Here is a 10500-nt window from a genome sequence, read left to right on the forward strand (position 1 = left end):
GGATAGAAACACTTATGTAATTCATTGGTGAGAATTTCAGATAAGCGTATGGAGATGCTTTCGTTCCTCTGAACCTCTTCTTTCTCGCTGTTTTCATCCAATCAGTCTTACTCCTTTCCATGGCTGGCTTTATGTAAGGACATCACCGTTGTCAATGGCTACTTTTGATCCTCTCTGGAAAATGGTCCGATGCGCTGTCACTGCATGGCTAATCGTCTGGAGGCATCACCCTTGCCAATGGCTGCAATCCATTCTCTTGTGAAAATGGTCCAAATGCTCTGTCACAGCACGGCTAATCATCTGAGGTTCTCGATCATACTGGAATAGGATTCACCCTCCTTTTGCGTCTGTCACTACGCCCAGCACTCGCGAGTTTGAAGTTCGTCACAGTCATTCAATCCCAGAGTCCTACTCGGAATACCACAGACAAGGTTTAGACTTTCTGGACTCTCATGAATGCCGCCATCAATCTAGCTTATACCACGAAGATTCTGATTAAGAGATCTAAGAGATACTCATTTAGTCTACGGTAGATCGGAAGTAGTTGTCAGGCACGCGATCCTAGGAAATGATGATGATTGTCACGTTTATCACATTCAGGTTGAAGTGCGAATGAATATCTTAGAAGCGAAATAAGATGAACTGAATAGAGAAACAGTAGTACTTTGCATTAATCTTTGAGGAACAGCAGAGCTCCACATCTTAATCTATGGAGTGTAGAAACTCTACCGTTGAAAATACATAAGTGAATATAGAGGGTAAGCATGGCCGAGTGGCCAGCCTCCCATGGAGGTTTAGAGATCTAAAAATGATCAAAAGATCAAAATATAATCCAAAGATGTCTAATACAATAGTAAAAAGTCCTATTTATACTAAACTAGTTACTAGAGTTTACAGAAGTAAGTAATTGATGCATAAATCCACTTCCGGGGCCCACTTGGTGTGTGCTTGGGCTGAGCTTGAAGTCTACACGTGGAGAGGTCATTCTTGGAGTTGAACGCCAGCTTTTGTGCCATTTTGGGCGTTGAACTCCACTTTGCAACTTGTTTCTGGCGCTGGACGCCAGAATTGGGCAGAGAGCTGGCGTTGAATGCCAGTTTGCATCGTCTAAACTTGGGCAAAGTATAGACTATTATATATTGCTGGAAAGCCCTGGATGTCTACTTTCCAACGCAATTAGAAGTGCGCCATTTTGAGTTCTGTAGCTCCAGAAAATTCCCTTTGAGTGCAGGGAGGTCAGAATCCAATAGCATCAGCAGTCCTTCTTCAACCTCTGAATCTGTTTTTTGCTCAAGTCCCTCAATTTCAGTCAGAAAATACCTGAAATCACAGAAAAACACACAAACTCATAGTAAATTCCAGAAATGTGAATTTAACATAAAAACTAATGAAAACATCCCTAAAAGTGACAAGATTCTACTAAAAATATACTAAAAATAATGCCAAAAAGCGTATAAATTATCCGCTCATCAGTATGTTAAATAAGGTTTTATAGTGTTTTGGTAGCTGTTTGGAGGTTTGGAATGCTTGGATTGGTGCAAAAACATAGAAAAATTTTGAAAAAAAAAAACAGAGCACCATCCACGCGTACGCCATTGCACGCATACGCGTGCATCAAGCATTTTCACCTATCCACGCGCACGCGCCATGTACGCGTACGCGTGGGTACTAAATTTTCATTCCTCCATACATTGACCCGAGAGTTGTGCAAGTATTGAGCGCGCACTGTGCCCGAGGCACAAACCAACTCGCGCGTGCGCGCACATGGCGCGTACGCGTCACTCTCGAAATAAGCCATCCGCGCGCATGCGCCATGTACGCGTACGCGTCGCATCCATTGCACCACCATCCGCGCGCGCGTGCCATGCGCGCGTACGCGCGGATGTCCCTCCTTCACACATTTCTTTTCTTCTCCTCTTTCCATTTCTTTTCTTCTCCTTTCTTCTTCCCTTCTTCTACCCCTTATCCAACACTCCCAAACACCATTGATAACCATTTATTTTAGTTAGTTAGTTAGTTAGTTAGTTAGTTAGTTAGTTAGTTAGTTAGTTAGTTGGTTGATTAGTTAGTTTTAGTTAGTTTTCATTTCATTTTCTCTTTTTCATTGTAAGTGTTGGATTGTTATTCTTGTCTACCACTAATTGCTGCTGAGTTTTAAGAAGGGATGTTATCTTAACATCATTATGTTTATAATCATTGTTGGATTCTATTGTTGAGGTTATATTTTACTATTTGGTTTTGAGTTTTTCATGCTTACCTTTTGAGAATACCAAGTGATGAAAATTGCCTTCGAGCTTGTAACTCTTCTTGAATTGCTTGATTTGGCCACCGTGTGATTTGAACCTTATTCTTTGATTAGGCGATCTCTTGATATTGGATGTTGTACATTTACTTCAATACATTGTATTCCATGATCATATGCATCCATATGCTTTTAGCTTGAATGCTTTTATGCTTCTTTAATGCTTGTTTTACCTTACAAGCTTACTTAAAGCATCTCAAGCATACTAGAATGAGTAAAGTTCATACTTCTTTAGTGACATAGCTTTTATGCTAATGTGTGTTCTAAACCATGCGCAATTTAGAATTCACACACTTATTTGTCATTAATGTCACACTAATCCACTCACTCAATTCTAGTGATTAGTACCTCATTCCAACAATGTATAAGCCCCTGCTTTTATATTTTCTTCTCTTATGGTGTTATATTTTATTTTTCATGAATGATGCACCACAAGCAAAAATGGAAGTGGAAGAAAGAGCACGCAGCAACCGGTTGACCTACCAGCTGAAGGTGGCAATCGGGAGAGTCGTCATACCCCCTTACTCATCTTTGAGTGCACCGAAGATGGTGCAAACTTTTAAGTGTGGGGAGGTCGTCCGACCGGTCGGCGATTTTGGGTGACAAATTTCTAATCCCAATACTTTTGCATTTCATTTTAGGTTTTTAGGATTTTTACTTGCATTTTCTTATTTTTTCATACATATACACAATAAGCTTAGTCAAAATAATGAAATCTTTCGAGAAAATTATCTATAGGACACTTCAATTGATTTGAGTGAAAACTTCTCATAAAACTTGCTTGAATTATATATATATTGTGGAACATGTTTTGAGCTAAGAACACAAGCTTGTGAGATTTGAGCCTAACGGTGTGGTTACATCTTACAACCACTTATTTTCCTTCTTGTGTGCATTATTCTCTTTCTATGATTGTAATCTTTGATTTGTTTGACTCTTTATGTCTATTATTTTATGTATTCATGCATTTATATGATTGAGGCCATCGTTTCATTTAGCTCACTCACCCAAATAGCCTTACCTTTTATCTTCCATTGTTAGCCAATTTGAGCCTACAATTAACCCACTTGTTCTTAATTTAGCACATTACAAGCCTTAAAGCGAAAAACAATAAATGTCCTTAATTTGGATCTTTGATTAGCTTAGGCTAGTATGTGTGTGTCATTTAAGTGTGGAAAATCTTGGGACATTGGGAGAATAAAAGGGTAGTTTTGTAATTTTTTGTTGTAAATATTGGAAATTGGGTACATGCTCATGTATTGATTAAATGTATAGACCTTATGCATTGATGTTCTTGTATATAGTTTGAAAGAAAAAAAATGAGAAAGACAAAAGAAAAAGAAAAAACTATATGGAAAAGAAAAGAAAAAAAATAGAAAAAGAAAGAAAAAGAAAAAGAAAAGAAATAAAAAGAGGACAAAATGCCCCAAAGCAAAGTGAAGCTCAATAAAGATCAATGCATATGAGCTGTAATAAAAAAAAGAAAATGCATGAGTATGTTAAAAAAAAGTGAAAAAATGGGTAGTTAGATTAGTTTTGAAGTTGTATAAGATGTCATAGGTTAGGTGGGAAGTCTAAGCTTATCAAAGATTCAAATTTCAAGCTCACTTGGCCAAATATGCATCCTACCTTAACCCTAGCCCCATTACAACTTATGAAAAGACCTCATGATACTTGTATGCATGCATGAAATAAATGTTGATTATTAGAAGAAAAACAAATCTTGGAAAGCATGATTAGAAGAGAATTGAGTGAATCAACCCTAAACACTTGAGCGAATAGAGTGCAAACACATCCGGTGAGGGTTTGATGCTCAATTACATGTTTTCACCTATGATCATCATTCTTCATGCAAGTTTGTAAAAATATTTAATAGCTCAATTCAATTGTAGTTTGGCATGGTTGTTAATACCTTTGGCCCTTGTACATATATGCTTCTTGGGAATTGATTTATTTTTACTAAGCAATTACATTCATATAGATAGTTGCATATAGGTAGATTGCATTTAGTTAGACTTCATTGAATAAATATTGATAACCCTTGTTTCTCTCTTGGTTTAAGCATGAGGACATGCTTGGTTTAAGTGTGGGGAGGTTGATAAACCCCATTTGTAGGGTTTAGCTTGTGTTGAATTTAGAAGGGTTTTATCATCTTTTCCCACATTTATCCAATGAAATAGCATGATTTTGTAAATTCTCCTTTAATTGTGCTTAAGAGTGAAAACATGCTTTTTAGGTCCTTAATTGTTTAATCTTGATTTACCTTTGATTCTATTAGATGCTTTGATATGTTTGTTAAGTGATTTCATATTTAGGAGGCAAAGATTGGATCAAGGAAATGAAGGAAAAGCATGTAAAAGTGGAGAACTCATGAAGAAATGAAGGAATCACAAAAGATGTCAAGCCGACCTCTTTGCACTCAATCGACCATAACTTGAGCTACATCCGAGGCTTCGAAATGATATAAGATTTGTCATAGTTACATCACGTTTAGGGGGCGCGCACGCGCCGATTTTCACGTGAATCATTAAAAGCAAATTAGTGGCCAACAAATTCTAAAGCCTTGTGGGCCCAATCCAACTCATTTCTAATGATATTTAACCCAAAGATTGAAGAGGGATGAGACATCTAGTCATTAGTTTAGTTTTATTTTAGTTTTCACATGCTTTTAGCTAGTTTCTAGAGAGAGAAGCTCTCTCTTCTCTCTAGAATTAGGAGTAGGTTAGATCTAGATTAGGAATTCTTAGATCTAGGTTAATTTCATGCTTTGATTTACTTTTCCTTTTGCAATTCTTCTTCTTCTACGTTTCCTCTCTCTAGTTTAGCATTTAATTCATGTAATTCTCTACTTTTATATTGATGCACTTTTGTTCTTCTATTTCTCTTTCAATGCAATTTATGATTCATGTTCCTTTATTGTTGATTTGATTTGTTGTTGTTTAATTCCTTGCAATTGAGTAGTGTAGATTTACTTTCCTTGCTATTTTACTATGTTTTCCTTTTATGCCTTCCAAGTGTTTGATGAAATGCTTGGTTGGATTTAGTGTAGATTTACATTCCTTGCAATTTTACTTTGCTTTCCTTTTATGCTTTCTAAGTGTTTGATAAAATGCTTAGTTAGATTTTAGAGTAGATTTTAGTGCTCTTGGCTTGGGGAGGTAACTTAGGAACTCTTGAGTTACTAATGTCCAAGTGATTGACGATTGGGAGCCATTAACTCTAGATCTCACTAATTGATTTGGTGGAGAACTAGGACTTATGGTCTTGGATTGACATAGCTCAATTGACTTTCCTCTACTACTAGTTAGGGGTTGACTTAGTGGGGTTGATCCTTGCCAATTCTCATGTTGTGGTTAGTGATAAGGATAGAGATCCTTGACCACCAAACCTTGCCAAGACCTTTTACTACCCCAAAATATAACTCATAACCAATAACAAGACACTTCATTGTAATTCCTAGGGAGAATGACCCGAGGTTCAATACTTCGGTTTATAGATTTTAGGGGTTTGTACTTGTGACAAACAAATTTTTGTATGAAAAGGACTATTGCTTGGTTTAGGAACTATATTACAACGAGCTTTCAATTGTGAATTCTAAACCACACAAAAGTCCAATCATCAAACTATTGTTGGTTTAGAAACTATATTGCAACGAGATTTCATTTGAAAATTCTAAACCACACAAAAGTCTTCTCATCAATGATCAAGACAGAAGTCAAATGAGTCTCCATAAACAGAGAAGTCATCCATTAATACTTCAAGGAATTTCTCTACCATATCAGAGAAGATAGATAACATGCATCTTTGAAAGGTGGCAGGCGCATTGCACAGGCCAAATGGCATTCGTCTATAGGCGAACATGCCAGATGGACATATGAATGCTGTCTTCTCTTGATCCTGTGGATCCACTGCTATTTGATTGTACCCAGAATACTGATGACAATACATCATATGATAGTTTTTCAAGCAATTTTGCACTTGTTTCATTAGGTTCTATGCACTTTCTTGCATTGTAAGTTAATAATTTGGAGTGGTATTGCATGGTTTCTTTGAATCAATCAACCACCCTTTAATTGATACTAAATCATGAGGTTTAAGCTAAATTTAATTGATTTTTAAATGATTTATAAACCTTGTAAATTTGGTGATACTTTGATTGGTTGTTTTGATTACTTGTAGATGAAGAAAAGAAGAAAATAAGAAAGCGTAGCCTAAGAAGCGTGGCACAATGAAGGAGGAAAGCCACAATGCTTTCTCCAAGAGCTCAGTGCTCTCCAAGGGAGCACAATAATGAACCAAGGAAGCAAGGCTTGAATGATACGCTCTCCTTGAGAGCTGAGCACTATAATGAACCAAGGAAGAGAGGGGAAAAGCATAATGCTCCGCTCTTGTCAAGAGCATTATCGGGCTCCATCCAAAATAAATCCAAAGAGAAAAGCTTGCCAATGCTTGCCACAAGGTTCAAACTCATGAGCAAGGGGGAGGAAGGAAGCGCTACTCACCAAGGAAAATAAGCCAAAAAAGGCCAGCAATGCCTCTCCAAGGTTTCAAACTTGAGACCTCACAAAAACAAAGGGAGTGCTGCTCTCTTACCAAGAGCTGAGCGCTACTCTCCTCACTCCTTGATGCATGAAGCGCAAGTGTGACACGGCCAGGGAGGCATGACACGCACAATTTGGCATGGCCAGAAAGCTTGGTGCGCCCAAGACAAACCTCAAGGCAGCATGATACTGCGCTCTCAAGTAGAGCAGAGCGCTACCCTGATGCACACAAGCTTGGCACGCTACAAAGAGCCAAGGACACAAGCCATGATGCTGCACTCTCGCCAAGAGCTGAGCACACTATTGGGAGCAAGCACCATGGGCCAAAATTGAACCAAGATTCAATTTAAATTCAACTCTTCACCAAATTAAAAAGTCCACTCCAAATTCTAAAATCAAAAATTAGGAAGTGTATAAATAGAAGCTAGTTTGATTTAGAGAATGGACTTTTACTTTCTTTTAGAATTTTCACTTGTAATTTTGAGAGTTTTTACTTTGACTTTGGATCTCTAAGAATTGGGAGGGAGAATTGATCTCTCTTCTTCCCTGTTCTTGCTTCTGCACTCTTTACTTCTTGTTTTAGGTCTTGGGTGAAGAATTGATAAATTCTGTTTCAATCTCACCTTGAGATGTCTTTGTTTGTTTTCTGTATAATTCTAGAAACTGTGATTTGAATCCAAATTCTGTTTATTGCTTTCTTTTACTTCTTCTGCAATTTACTCTTCTACTTCTTTTGCAATTGTTCTTGTTGGATCAAGGAAGGATTTGAGATCTAGACTTGTTTTCTAGTTTTTTCCACTGAGATCTTCAATTTCTCTTTAGCTAGTGCAATTAAGCTGCAGTCTACTTTCTGTTTGGTTTTCAAAGTAATTTTCCTTTCTTGTTCAGATCTGTTGCATCTCAATTTAATTTCTAATCCTCTATTAATTGTCATTTACTTCTGCTTGTTTAATTTCTGTAATCCCAATTCCCAAATCCTTTTATGATTCAAGCAATTTACATTTCTTGCACTTTAAGCTTCAGTCATTTACATTTCTTGCAATCTAAGTTTCTGCAATTTACATTACTTGCACTTTAAGATTCAGCTTCTTTACTTTCTTTGCCCTTTTAATTTATAGTCCATTACCCCTCTCCCTTTAAATTTCATGCAATTTAGCTTCTGTTGAACACAAATCACTCAAATCAACTCTTATTCGCTTGACTAAATCAATCAACTAACTAAAATTGCTCAATCCTTTAATCCCTGTGGGATCGACCTCACTCATGTGAGTTATTATTACTTGATGTGACCCGGTCCACTTGCCGGTGAGTTTTAAGGTGTTGGAATTTATTTTCCAAAATATCCATCAAGTTTTTGGCACCGTTGCCGGGGATTGATTAGATTGACAATGATTAAGGAAGGTGAAGGTCTAGATCAAGCACTTTTTCTTTTCTGTTTCTTTACTTTTTGACTAACACACTAACTGTTTGATTTTTTTCTTAAGCTAACTAAAACCTCACTCTAGCAATAGAGTGAAGCTTTCCCTGGTTTTTCTGGTTTTGTGTAATCTTTTTGTTTGGTTTGTATGTCAGGGACAAGGGGAGCTAGACCCACCTCTTGTGAACAAGACGAAAGAACCCTCAGGAGATTAAGAAGAGAGGCAAAAGGGAAAAGTGTTATTGGAGAGGAAGAATCAGAGGAAGAGTTCCAGGAAATGGAGGAACACTCAACAAATCCACCGAATCCACCAGCAAGAGCAGCCAACAACAACAACAATCCACCACAGAGGAGAATTTTGGCCTCATATACATTTGCAAATCCTAGACATTGTGGGAGTAGCATTCTTACCCCAAATATTAATGCAAATAATTTTGAATTGAAGCCATAACTCATCACCTTGGTTCAAAATAACTGCTCCTATAGAGGAGGACCACTTGAAGATCCGAACCAACACTTGTCTACTTTCCTGAGGATTTGTGATACTGTCAAAACTAATGGTGTGCATCCTGATAGTTACAAACTGCTGTTATTTCCATTTTCCCTCAGAGACAAAGCAACTCAATGGTTGGAGTCATTCTCAAGAGATAGCATCAACAATTGGGAAGATCTAGTGAGCAAATTTTTTGCCAAATTTTACCCACCGCAGAGGATTATTAGATTGAAGAATGAAGTACAAACATTCACACAGATGGATACTGAACCCATCTATGAGGTATGGGAGAGATACAAGGCTCTAATCAGGAAGTGCCCTCCTGAAATGTTCAATGAATGGGACATATTGCAGAATTTTTATGAAGGCTTGACATTGAAATCTCAGGAAGCACTGGATCACTCAGCTAGAGGCTCTTTGCAACTCATGAAAACTGCAGAGGAGGCCCAAAATCTCATTGATATGGTGGCTAACAACCAATATTTCTTTGCTCACCAAAGGCAATGCTAACCATCACAAAGGAAAGGAGTAATAGAATTGGAAGGAGTGGACTCAATCCTAGCTCAAAACCAAATGATGCAGCAACAAATTCAGCAATAATTTGAGCAAATGGCCAAAAGGATTGATAACCTCCAAGTTGCAACAGTAAGCACAAGCCAACCATTACCCACATGGGGGACAAATGAAGAAACTCAGGAGGATCAACAGCAGGGACAAGTCCAGTATATGCACAACCAAAATTCTGGGCCAAATGAGGTTTATGGTGATACTTACAACCCCTCCTGGAAGAACCACCCCAACCTCAGATGGGGAGACAATCACACTTAGACTCAACAGCCATGGCAAAAGAATTCAATCCAAAACAGTTGGAAAAACACAAGCCACAATAACCAGTAGAATAATAACCAAAATACATACAGAAAACCACAAAATAATTACCCCAACTCTAACCATCATCCATCCAATAACCAAGCCACCAATAAAAACACTTACCATCAACCCTCAACACCTCACAACCAACCAATCTCACAAGATTCTCAAAGGATCACCAACTTGGAGCTCTTAATGGAGAAAATGATGAAGCACCAAGAGATGACAACAAAGAACCAGGAAGCTTCCACAAAAAATATGGAAAGATAGATTGGACAGCTTTCCAAGCAAATTGCTAGTGAGAGACCATCAAGCTCATTTCCAAGCGACACCATTCCTAATCCAAAAGAAGAGTGCAAAGTTATACAGCTAAGGAGTGGAAAGGTCTTGATGAAAGATGAAGGAGCAACCAAGAAGCCAAAGGAAAATAACAAGAAGCAAGCTGAGAAAGAGGAAGCCAGCAACAAAGAAGTGACAACAAGCAAGCAAACTTCAGAGAAGCTCAATACAATGGAAGAACCAACCAAGGAACAAAGGCAGGGAGTGAGCTTCACACCTCCATTGCCATATCCCCAAAGGTTCAACAAGGAAGACTTACAGTGGAAGGAAGGAATCAATAAGACAATCAGTAGTTACCTTCCAAAGCAAGAAACAGATAACATAGCAGGGCAAAAAGAGAAAGAGATTGTGCAGAGTGATGAAGAAACTCAAGAAGACACTGAAGTGTTAACCACTGAGAAGAAAAGCCCCAAAGTGAAGCCTATTGTCAAAGAAGAAGGATCAACAAACAGAAGGAAGAAAAACAAGAACAAAACTAAAAAGGGTTGGAAGAACAAAAAGATTCCAACAGAGGGGTTCTTCAAGGGTGATGAAGTAC

The sequence above is a fragment of the Arachis ipaensis genome, chromosome B04 (assembly GCF_000816755.2).
Source record: "Arachis ipaensis cultivar K30076 chromosome B04, Araip1.1, whole genome shotgun sequence".
In the NCBI taxonomy this organism is placed as follows: domain Eukaryota; kingdom Viridiplantae; phylum Streptophyta; class Magnoliopsida; order Fabales; family Fabaceae; genus Arachis; species Arachis ipaensis.